We start from the raw sequence: 12,560 nt of genomic DNA on the forward strand, positions 1-12,560 counted from the left end.
GCAGAAGTAAGAATGGAGCATAGTATCAACAGGAACAGAAAGTATAGTTTCAACAAACAGGCGTATGACTTTTGTACAGTTGACCTCTTCATGCACTTACAAAGTCTCTACCACTGATTCTTCATCTCAAGCTAAAGCAAAACATGAATCATTGTACTTTTGTAACTACAGGTGTTCCTATAATGTACAGATATTATAAAATTCCCTTCAGCATGTCCCCATCCTCATCAACGGGGCCGCCGTAGAGACGGTCAGAAACGTCAAGTTCCTCGGCGTCTCAGAGGAGCTGAAATGGTCGAAGCACACCTACACCCCGTGGTGAAGGCACGACGGCGACCCTTCAACCTCAGGATGCTGAAGAAATGTGTCCTGTCCCCGAGGGCCCTCACAGTGTTCTACAGGACCACCATCAAGAGAAAACTGTCAGGCTGCATCATAGCCTGGTACAGCAACTCCGACCCCTGTCGGACCGCAAGGCACTTGGGGACACACAGCCTGCCCTCCAGGACACCTACAACACCAGGTGTTGCAGGAAGGCCAGGAAGATCATCAGGGACCCCAGCCACCCGAGCCATGGCCTGTTCTCCCCGTTTCCATCACTCATTACAGGAGCATCATGTACGACTGGCCAATAGCTTCTACCCCCAGACCATCAAGCTGCTGAATAGCAACCACTAGTCAGCTACCCCGGCTCCTCCCCCTATAGACACCCCCCCCCCCCCCCCCCCCTCAAGAATTTCACTGTTACCCTGTAACTACATCTGCAACCTTGTACATGTGACTATTAAACTTTCTAATCTAATCTAATAAAGGACCAAAAATGAAGTAGTAAGAGAAAAATGGAAGAGTGTACATGAAACAGGTTTTAGCCTTGGTGACACAGTCGGTCCCCTCTCTCCACCTCTCGCCTCCTCTCTCCCTTCTCTCCCTCTCTCTACCTGTCTTCCCGTCTCTCCCCTCTCTGTCTCACTTCCCTCTCTGTTCCCTCTACCTTCTCCCCTACTCCTCTCTCCCTCTCTGTCTTCTCTCTGCCTCTAAACCCAGAGGAATTCATTCCTCCCCTCTCAACCCAGATGGAACACTGAGTCAGTCTCTCCAATCAGCCTCTGACGCACGGATGCAACCTGTTCCTCAGCAGAACGACACATCCAAATATTTATGTATGAATTACCCCATCACCACAGTGACCTTTCTCCAAAAATCCCCTCCTGGTAGTTTTCCCACCTCAGTTCCTTCTCTTCCATCTCGACCCATTTCTGTGTGTCATCTTGCTCTGAATTGTCAGGTTCACTGACCGTCTGGGTTAGCCAAGGGAAAGTGAATCCCTCTTGGTTTATCAAAGGCTTTCTGAGAGGGAGCAAATGTTCCTTGGTTCTCTGTTGTTCTGAAATGGTTGTTATTCTGATCTTATCTACTTATGATTTAATTTGTGTAATTCCCTCCAAGGACAGCATAGATAAAAACCTAAGGATTAAGACTTATGTAAGGTAACATTAAAACCCTGTTTGTTTGTGTGTGTGTGTGTGTGTGTGTATTCGTGCATGTGTGCATGTGTGTGTGTGCGCACGCTCGCGCGTGTGTGTACACAAGGTCAAATGCTATTTCTAGGGGGTTTAGGGTTAAGGTTAGAATTAGTGTTAGGGTTAGGAACTTGGATTAGGTTTAGGGTTAGTAGCTAGGGTTAGGTTTAGTGTTAGTAGCTAGGGTTAGGTTTAGGGGTTAGGGTTATGGTTAATAGGATTTTGAATGAGACTGAATTGTGTGTCTTTACAAGGTTAGTTGTACAAGACTGTGTGTGTGTGTGTGTGTGTGTGTGTGTGTGTGTGTGTGTGTGTGTGTGTGTGTGTGTGTGTGTGTGTGTGTGTGTGTGTGTGTGTGTGTGTGTGTGTGCGTGCGTGTGCGTGCGTGTGCGTGCGTGTGCGTGTGCCTGCCTGCGTGCCTTGCACAATCAAGGCAAGTGCTGGGAATTCCTGCCAAAACCATGTGAAAGAGTCACATTGTGTGAGCATAATCCACCAAATACCATAGTCCCATATTAAATTATGTTTGCCTAACATTACATTAGTTTCACAGGTTTGAGGAAATCCTCTCCAGAAAAGCATTACTCAGTAGCTGACTGCATGAACCAGTGGGATCTGTTGCATAATTTGCCAAATACCACACAAGAGGTCTCCACACAATCATATATCGTGTAGAAATAATACACACCATTTGGCAGACGCTTTTATCCATAGCAACCTACTGTCATGCATGCGCACATTTTTTGTATTGGGTGGCCACAGCAGGAATCGAACCAACAGCTCTGGTGTTGCAAGCGCCATGCTCTACCGACTGAGCCGCACAGGGCAAGAAAAACGTGCTCCATATTATTCAACATGTCTCTATGTAACACATTGTAGTATCCACATAATAGAATAAGGGGGAGTCAAAACAAATTCCTATGGGTCTTTTTGACCCACATTCAACAATAAATTACTGGAAAATCGAGTAGAGGATTGTGTGTGTGTGTGTGTGTGTGTGTGTGTGTGTGTGTGTGTGTGTGTGTGTGTGTGTGTGTGTGTGTGTGTGTGTGTGTGTGTGTGTGCGTGTGTGTGTGTGTGTCTCTGTAGTTCTCTGTATGTGTGTTATGCGTTATGCGAGCGTGACTGAGCATGTGTTTGTGGGTCGGTTGGGCCTGCGTGTTTGGTGTGTGTCACTCAAACAGCGGATATAATTTGTTGGGCCACAACAACACATACGCTGCGCAGCTGAAGCAGGTCTCCAATCATGCGTGGCTTGCTGCCTACCTTAGTGTCACTTTACCGCTTGGCTGGCTCGCCGCCCGGTACCACGGGGCGTTATTTACCACCACAACTAACCTAACCGTTCATATCCATACAAACGGACATGTCCTATCTATGCTGCCTTTGCTGATATTCCTCAAGCTTTCTCTGTCAAACTCCTTTGTAGGATTCGAGAGGCACGGGAGAGGCGGTACACAGCAACAAATAAGGCTGCTTGGCATTTCTAGCTGTATCTGAATCTTTTTTTAGGTCCATTTATGCTGCGAGCCATTGAACCATTGAACCAGTTGAGCCATGTTAGTTATATAGCCTATAGCCTATAGCCTATAGCACCGTTTCTTCTAAGAAGGCTGTACTGTATTTGAGGGACGTGTTTTCTACTAACTCCTCATAGGAATGAGTCATGGCAGTCCCGGTCCCAGTCCCATTCCCAGTGCCACATCTGGCACCATCCCTATGGATCCCTGTGGATCCCTGGCCCACTCCTCTTGTTGTGGCTGGATGTTGACCGACATGAGTCGCATACAATCTGAACTGGCTACGTTAATTCCCTCCTTCCTTCCTTCCACACACACATACACACGCACACACACACACACACACACACACACACACACACACACACACACACACACACACACACACACACACACACACACACCATCTTCTTTGCTGTCTGTCTGTGTGAGGTGCTACATTTGATCTGTCGGTTAGTGTGAACGTTCAGTCTGGCCATCCTGCTGCTCCCAATCTGTTCCTACAGCTAAGAATAATAACTTTGTATTAAGTTGCGTTACACTGCTGCAAATGTTACCAAGTTTGTTGGACAGCCTGGACAGCTTAGACAGCTTGGCTTGCAGTGCAAAGTGGCTGTTTTCACAGCTCTTTCTCTCACACATTCCCATAAACTCTGAAGACCCCACACATATTTAAAATTCAACTGCTCAAATTGGCCATAAGCTTCTGTCTGTTGAGTGAAAGTGCACAGGGTCATTGGTAGGTTCACTTACTTGTTTTAAAAATGCATTGTGACCTTTAACCTATTGTTTTTTGTTTGTTCCTCTGTGGTCCTCCTTTCAGTCATAAAGCTCTGTATGGACCCCGTGTTCCTCATTCTTGTCAAACATTATAAGGCAAACGTGTAATGAGTCCCACTATCTCTCTCTCTCTCTCTCTCTCTCTCTCTCTCTCTCTCTCTCTCTCACTCTCTCACTTTCTCTCCCTTTCTCTCTCTCTCTCTCTCTGGTCTCATTTTCAGGCTAATGCATGCTGGTGGAAACAGGTCTGATGGATCTGTGAGTGTCACACCCTGATCTGTTTCACCTGTCTTTGTGCTTTTCTCCACCCCCCTCCAGGTATCGCCCATCTTCCCCATTATCCCCAGTGTATTATACCTGTGTTCTCTGTTTGTCTGTTACCAGTTAGTTTTGTTTCGTTAAGCCTACCAGCGTTTTCCCCATGCTCCTGTCTTTCTCTAGTTCCTGTTTAATAGCTTTCCCGGTTTTTGACCATTCTGCCTGCCCCAACCCTGAGCCTGCCTACCGTTCTGTACCTTGTCACACCACATTGGATCACTGAACTCTGCCTGCCCTGACCCTGAGCCTGCCTGCCATTCTGTACCTTACAGACTTTGCTCTGGACTACTGACCTCTGCCTGCCCTTGACCTGTCGTTTTGCCTGCCCCCCTGTTTCTGTAATAAACTTTTGTTACTTCAAAACTGTCTGCATCTGGGTCTTCTCCTGAGCCTTGACATGTGAAGGTCATTGACAGGACTAGAGGGCCTCAGACAGTCATTCTAATGTGGTTCAATGTGCTGATAAAATGTGACCCAAACTGGTAACCCAAACATTGTGTGAGTCCAAAATGGCACCCTATTCCCTTTATAGTGCACTACTTTTGTTTGGGGACCATAGGGCTCTGGTCAGAATTGATGCTCTATATAGGTAATAGGGTGCCATTGCGCTGGGATACAATGAGGATAGGAAACTATCTGAATACCACATGACACTCTTCAATTGACATATCAACATGACAGCAAAAATGCATTAGCAGTTGCTACATGCAGTACCAAATTCAAAGGTAAAAGGTGAAATAGAATGGTGTGTATTGATTGTAAATGAGTGACTGCTACCCTCTGCTGGTCAAAAACAGAAGCATAGGAGGAGTCATTACGTCACAACCACCACAACCCATTTAGGCCCTGTTTGTTTGGGTTACATGATGGTTCCAATAAAGATTTGATTCAGGCATCCATGTAGATGTAATGTATATTTTTACACACATTCATCCACCATTGTCTTTAATCCTTAGATGGCTGTGGAATGGGTAGAATTGGAAATAACTCGATCTAATGTTGGTAACTGGGTCTAATGTTGATTTCATTCACTCATTATTTCTGCTGCCACTGATACGTCCATTGTCCCTACAGCTCTGGCAACATGGTGTGTAGAGGTGTATCCTACTACAGAACCATGATATAGTATGTTTAGAGAGGTCATCCCAGCACCTGTGAGCGTCCATGGAATGTTCTCTCAATCCAACTGCTCCAGCTGTCATGTCTTTAATCAATCATGTATCCCACAGCTAGGCTGGAGCAGGTGACAGGTGTCTCCATGACAACCCCTGTTCTATCACACCACAGTGACAGATGGGACTCTGGGAGACAGGGACAGATCAAGAGCAATGTGGAGCATAGGGACGTCACTATCACTGTGTCTGTGTGATCCGGGGCAGGGATGAGAAATTCATCACTGGTATTCTTACAGTAATTCACAAATCTTCTGATGCTACTGGCTACTTATAGAGATATTTACATTGATTTAAGCCACTGTGAAGTTGTCTTTTATGGCTGCAATCTTGTGGCTCTGACAGAGACGATCCTTTGTTTTTATAGGACTTATAAGGGGAGGCTTACCGATGCACTCCTTCCAGTACCGGCCCCCTCTCTGTTCTTACATGTGGACAACAGATAAAAACACTGGATGTCACTGGATATCAAATACTGTTTCAAAGGACAAGCAGGAAAAGGTGTGTGTTATTACCTTTACACAGCCTGTTGTTTTCCTCCACAAACACGACATTATGTGTTTGACTTTTGGCTCTCTCTATTGAAATCATTCAAAACATCTTGTTGATGAAAATGAAGTCAATCTTCAAACGGAAAAGTCATAGGGGAAATGAAAGTAATGTGATGTTGTTTCAGTAAGATTGATCGTAAAATAATATTGGAAAAGTAAAGATATCCAAACACGATTAGGGTAGTACATTAGTAAAAAGTATATATTTTATGGACTGTTACAATGATGTTTATCAATTGCACACGCTTACTTTTCTTTAGGCATGTAACTAAATATGATCTATAATCTGTCCAGTTGTCACATCCTGACCAGGGAAAGAGGTAATTTGCCATAGTAGAATGGTCAGGGCATGGCAGGGGGGTTTGTTTTGTATGTATTTTGGGTTTTCTGTTTCTATGTGGGTTTGTTCTAGTTGTCTATTTCTATGTGTTGGTTTTCGTGTTCGGCCGGGTATGGTTTCCAATCAGAGGCAGGTGTCTTTTGTTGTCTCTGATTGGAAGCCATACTTAGGCAGCCTGTTTTTCCTTTGGGGTTGTGGGTAGTTGTTTTCCGTTCTAGTCTAAGTACCTGACGGGACTGTGTAGGTTGTTTTGTTATTTTGTCAAGTGTCTTCATTAAAAGATTGAAAATGAGCACTATCCACGCTGCGTCTTGGTCTCCATTCCACGACCCCTGTGACACCAGTCAGTCTTCTATAAGTATAGTGAACAAAAATGTTTCATGAGCTGAAATAAAAGATCCCAGAAATGTTCCATATGCACAAAAAGCTTATTCCTTTCAAACGGGGCAGCAGGTAGCCTAGTGGTTAGAGAGTTGGGCCTGTAACCAAAAGGTTGCTAGATCAAATCCCTGAGCTGACAAGGTAGGAATCTGTTGTTCTGCCCCTGAACAAAGCAGTTAACCCACAGTTCCTAGGCCATCATTGTAAAGAAGAATGTGTTCTTAACTGACTTGCCTAGTTAAGTAAATGAATAAAATGTTGTGCACAAATTTGTTTACATCCCTGTTAGTGAGCATTTTTCCTTAGCCAAGATAATCCATCCACCTGACAGGTGGTGAATATCAAGAAGCTAATTAAACAGCATGATTATTACACAGGTGCACCTTGTGCGGGGGACAATAAAAGGCCACTCTAAAATGTGCAGTTTTGTCACACAACACAATGCCACAGATGTCTCAATGCAATTGGCATGTTGACTGCAGGAATGTCCACCAGAGCTGTTGCCAAAGAATTTAATGTTAAATTCTCTATCATAAGCTGCTTCCCACGTTGTTTTAGAGAATTTTGCAGTACGTCGAACCGGCCTCACAACTGCAAACCACATGTCACCACACCAGCCCAGGACCTCCACATCTGGCTTCTTCATCTGCAGGATGGTCTGAGACCAGCCACCCGGACAGCCGATGAAACTGTGGGTTTGCACAACCAAATCATTTCTGCACAAACTGTCAGAAACCGTCTCAGGGAAGCTAATCTGTGTGCTCAACGTCCTTGCCAGAGTATTGACCTGACTGTTGTTCGGTGTCATAACCGACTTCAATGGGCAAATGCTCTACCTCGATGGATGAATCTGGATTTCAACAGTGTCGGGCAGTGTGTAGTTTGGGCGAGCGGTTTGCTGATGTCAACATTGTGAACAGAGTGCCCCATGGTGGCGGTGGCGTACGGTATAGGCATGCATAAACTATGGACAACGAACACAATTGCATTTTATCGATGGCAATTTTAATGCCATGACGAGATCCTGAGGCCCATTGTCGTGCCATTCATTCGCCTCCCTCACCTTATGTTTCAGCATGATAATGTCGCAAGGATCTGTACACAATTCCTGGAAGCTGAACATTTCCCAGTTCTTCCATAGACTGTATACTCACCAGACATGTCACCAATTGAGCATGTTTGGGATGCTCTGGCTTGACGTGTATGACAGCGTCTTCCGGTTCCCACCAATATCCATAAACTTCGCACAGCCATTGAAGAAGAATGCGACAACATTCCACAGGCCACAATCAACAGCCTGATCAACTCTATGTGAAGGAGATGTGTCACGCTGCATGCGGCAAACGGTGGTCACACCAGAAACTGACTAGTTTTCTGATCTAAACCCCTACCTTTTTTAAAAGGTATTTGTAACCATCAGATGCATATCTTTATTCCCAGTCAAGTGAAATTCATAGATTAGGGCCTAATGATTTTATTTCAATTGACTGATTTCCTTATATGAACTGTAACTCAGAAATTGTTGCATGTTGTGTTTATATTTTTGTTCAGTGTACGATTTGTGTGGCAGACTAAAGATCTGTTATATTGAAATATCAATACTTTGTTTCCAGTCACAGAGATAGAATTGTCCAGGTCAGGCCTTGCTGGAAAGTAAACCAGGGGCCAGAATGAAATTCAAACCCCTAAACAACTCTGTCTAACTTCTCTTTCATAGCAGACACCTTATCTGAAGCAGGGTTTCCCAAACTCGGTCCTGGGGCCCCCTCTGGGTGCACGTTTTGGGTTTTGCCCTAGCACTACTCAACTGATTCAAATAATCAAAGCTTGATGAGTTGGTTATTTGAATAAGCTGTGTAGTCCCGGGACCCTGATCTAAAGCAACGTACAGTTCAGTGAATGCATACCTTTTTTGTAAGCTGTGTGGGTATTAGATCAGCCTTTCTTAAAGTATGAGTCGCGACCCAAAATGGGTCGATAGCCTGATAATGGTGGGTTGCGAGGTGTCAGAGTACATTTATAATTATTTCATGAATTACAGGAATTGATTTTGGCCAAGTGCAATTGCACTCTCTGTTCGGTTCGCTCTCTACTTTGCAGCGGTGTTTCTGCTCAGTTTGGCAGCTGCGTGAGAGGAAGATGCCCGTGTGCTTCGCGGTTTAATAAACTTTTTTTTTTTCGACAGTTTTCTTGAAAATCACTTCGCGACACACACGCTGCAGTGCTGTTGTTCAGCAGCAGATGATGCGCTGTCAGCAACTGGCTTGTAATTCCCACTCGTCATCACTCACCGCTGTCATCGAATGGACCCAAGCTAGCCACAAGTTATATTGTCATTAAATGCAAATACAGCGATGAGTTTCTCTCTCTTGGTTTCATACAAACTTTGAGAAATAACGAGGAGCGTCCACAGTGTATTTTGTGCAGGGAAGTGCTTAGTAATGAGTCTCTCAAAACGAACAAATTAAAACGACAGGTCCTGATCAAACATCCACAGCATGACGGTAAACCCAGGGAATTATTTTAGAACAGGGCCGAATACTTCAGGAAGCAGTGCTTTGACAGTGGAAAAGTAAGTCAGCTAGCAAGGTATTGTTGTAATTGTATAACAGGTGATGATAAGCAGAAATAAGGGAGTACTACTCTCATAGTAGTCGATGTGAGTTTCTCTTCAAACAACCCCCTGGCCTTTTACACAGCTAATAGCTAACATTAGCCAAAGCAAGCTATCTAGCTAACGTTACTGATAGTGCAACCCTGGTAACAGTACAGATGAAGATGGGGAAAAAACGGTTGCTGTTGAAATACAAGCAAACATTTTTATTCTGAACTGGAATACACTGATAGACGCAAGATGCTTTTTGAGGCTGAGAAACTGACTGAGAAAGCAGTAGATGTTCTGATCCTGTTTGGCACCACATACCTGTGCGAGTCAGGGTTCTCAACTGTCAAAAACTGAGCCAAGAATAGACCTGCTTGTTGAAAACGTCAACCAGTCACACACCAACCATTAGGACTGTGTGTGTGTGTGTGTGTGTGTGTGTTTTATGGTCTACATCTGTGTGATGTGATCAATCAGTTTATTCCAGTGATTTATTGTATTTTAACAGCAACAGGTCCAACCTAGACACATGTAAGAGTGTTTTAATGGGGAAAAATAAACATGAATAGCTATGTATATGGGTATTTCATTTAATTGTTCTTGTCTATGTTGCATTTGTTATTGGGCATAAGGGGAATGAAATGTACCGATATTTACATATAGTTGCGTGTTTTTGTAAGCTTGGGTCCCCGGAAACCACAGAATTTTTCATTTGGGTCCCAGGCAGAAAAAGTTGAACCTGTATTAGATACACCCAAGAATTGAACCCACAGCATTTGCCAACTGAGCTACACAGAGCTACACAAGCGTCCACCATGAGGTAGAAATTTCTGCCTTTCACGTGGTGACCGGGAAAAGGCTTATGTGGGTAAACTGAGATGTCAGATTCATGTAAGTGGATGGATTGATTGAAGGATAGATAATGAAACTAAGTTAGGGATTTGGTTGGAATTACTATCATCTTTCTCACTGCAGTTCAACAGGTTCAGCAGATAAATATCTGACTCATCAACTAGGCTACATAAATGGAGGATCATCTCACTCCCCTCCACCCATGTTGACACCCGCTGTCCTTAAATCACATAACCCACACGCTCACGCTTCAGAGGGAAGTGTCGCCTTATTCGCAGATGTTGCCCCAGTTTACAAGCAATCTCTTTAAAAAACCCTCTCCTCTCCAGCCCCCTCCTCGTCATAGATGTGAAGATATGGCGTTCATGTTTTCTCTTTATTTTATTATGGCCAAATTGCCATATTTGGTCAAAATGGATGCTTTGTTGTAGATTGTTGTGTCAGAGATACTTGTATAATGGTAGCCTACTTGCTGAACGTTTCAGGGCTATATTGCTCAACTCCATTACGCTATCTAGAATCCAGTTCCGAAGTTACTACACAACAACATGCAAATAGACTGTTGTTGCTGGTGTACTTACAGCCTTAATACACAGGTAGAACAACTTTAGGTTAAGTGTTACCACACTTTCTCTGTCTCATGTTCACAGGTGTAAGGGGCCAAAATGCAGTACTTCTTTTGTCTCCTACTGTTGATGAAGGTTTACTCCAAGTCTCACGGCACCCATGCGAGAAAGGCTGCGACTGTCGCGAGGAACTGAAACTCACCGCTTGCACTAACGCCCTCTTTACCCAACCACATCCCTCCTTACACGCAACACCTGGACCTATCTATGAACCTCCTAACCTTTATTCCGAAGAGTTCCTTCCAAATGGAACGCAAACTGGGGGTTCTGCTTATGAAGGACAGCAACATCAGCGCTGTGGCTGACGGGGCCTTCACCCAGCTAGAGTTCTTTCAGAAGTTGGACCTGGGTTGTAACAGGTAGTGGAGAGTTTTTCCTGGGCTCTTGTTTCTGTTTTGCTCTTTGAGGTCTTGGCCGGGTTATTGTAAAGCACTTTGTGGCATCTGTTCATGTCAAAGGGGCTTGATCAATTAAATTTGATGGTTGGATGGATAGATTCATTGATTGATGTATCGATTGATTAAACAGGATCTCGTCCCTGAGCGAGAGCTTCTCCCTGGGCCTGAACGCTCTTGAGAGAGCTGCAGCTGAGCTACAACCACCTGCATACCCTGGACAGCAGGAGCTTCATGCACCTGGATGGCCTACAGAGGCTCAACCTTACTGGCAACGCCATCCATAACATCCAGGTGAGGTTGTTTTTACTTTTGTTGAACAACATCAAATAAGGTGACACAGGACTTCTACAATTCTATTCTGTTCTATTTTACTATATTATATTGTGTTTTATTTTATTCTGTTGTATTGTGTTTTGTTTTATTCTATTGTGTTCTGTTCTATTCCATCCAGGTGAGGTCCTTTGGTTCCATGTCCACCTTGCGGCAGCTCCACCTGGAGGACAACCATCTCGTCTCCCTAAACAATGGGGTGTTCTCCATGCTGAAGTCCCTGGAGGTCCTCAACCTGCAGGGAACCAGATCAACAAGACCCAAGAGGGTGTCTTCACCCCCATGATTTCCCTGGCCCTGCTCAACCTGGCCCACAACCAGATGAGCACCATCTACTTCAAGACCTTCCTAAGCATCCACATGTATAGTACCCATATCCTGTTGGAAGGAAACCCCTGGAACTGCAATCGTGACCTACAGAAAGTGTTCCATAAGCTTAGAAGTGTTCAAAGGCTGTTCTTGGATGATTACTATAATCTTAGCTGTAATGCTCCGACAGAACTAGCGAACTACAGGTTGATGGATATGGATACGGAGCTGTGTATCGCACCCTAGATGGTTATTGTGCTGATTATCACGATCACCGTGGTGATAACAGTGTTGGGGGCCATGGTCATGGCAGAGAGGAAGAGAAAGAAGAAGAAGAAGAAGAGGGAAGGCGTTGGACAGAGCAGGGCAACTTGTCTAACTAAGATCACTAGGGATTGACTTCTTCTCGGCAACACAATCCTTTTAATACACTTGCACAGTAACATGAAGAAAATATCTCTCAGAGACAGTTAGAAACATTGCCATATTTTAAAGGACATTTAGTAGGCTATTGTATAATTTCACAATTATTTATTGTACACAAATGTATTCACTCAATATGTAGACTTTTTGCATTTGTAATAATACCAGAATTTGTAATGTTCTATTAGATACTTTGATATACAATATAAATATAAATTAAACGAAATTGAAAGGTGCACAAGCTGCATTGTATTCTATCTATTTCCTTTATTATGTAGGAAATATACATTTTATAGATGTTATAGATTTTAGAAACAACAACAATTGCACATATTGCCTTTACAGTTCGTTATAAACATGCTCTTATGCATTTACAGTAGTTGGTGTATGTTGAAGGGCAGCTGGACAATATTTGGGAGGTTGGGTTCACTTTAACAG

At 43.9% G+C, this 12,560-nt stretch overlaps 1 pseudogene across 1 annotated transcript; it reads left to right on the forward strand.

Annotated features, from left to right (window-relative positions):
* The first annotated feature begins 362 nt into the window (after window positions 1-362).
* On the forward strand, window positions 363-12,311 carry LOC106574359 (uncharacterized; annotated as a pseudogene). Its single transcript, XR_014380807.1, has 4 exons — window positions 363-618; window positions 10,694-11,021; window positions 11,191-11,351; window positions 11,512-12,311. The product of XR_014380807.1 is annotated as an uncharacterized LOC106574359 (transcript).
* Window positions 12,312-12,560: the final 249 nt, after the last annotated feature.

Source organism: Salmo salar, chromosome 16 (genome assembly GCF_965601325.2).
Source record: "Salmo salar chromosome 16, fSalSal1, whole genome shotgun sequence".
Classification (NCBI taxonomy): domain Eukaryota; kingdom Metazoa; phylum Chordata; class Actinopteri; order Salmoniformes; family Salmonidae; genus Salmo; species Salmo salar.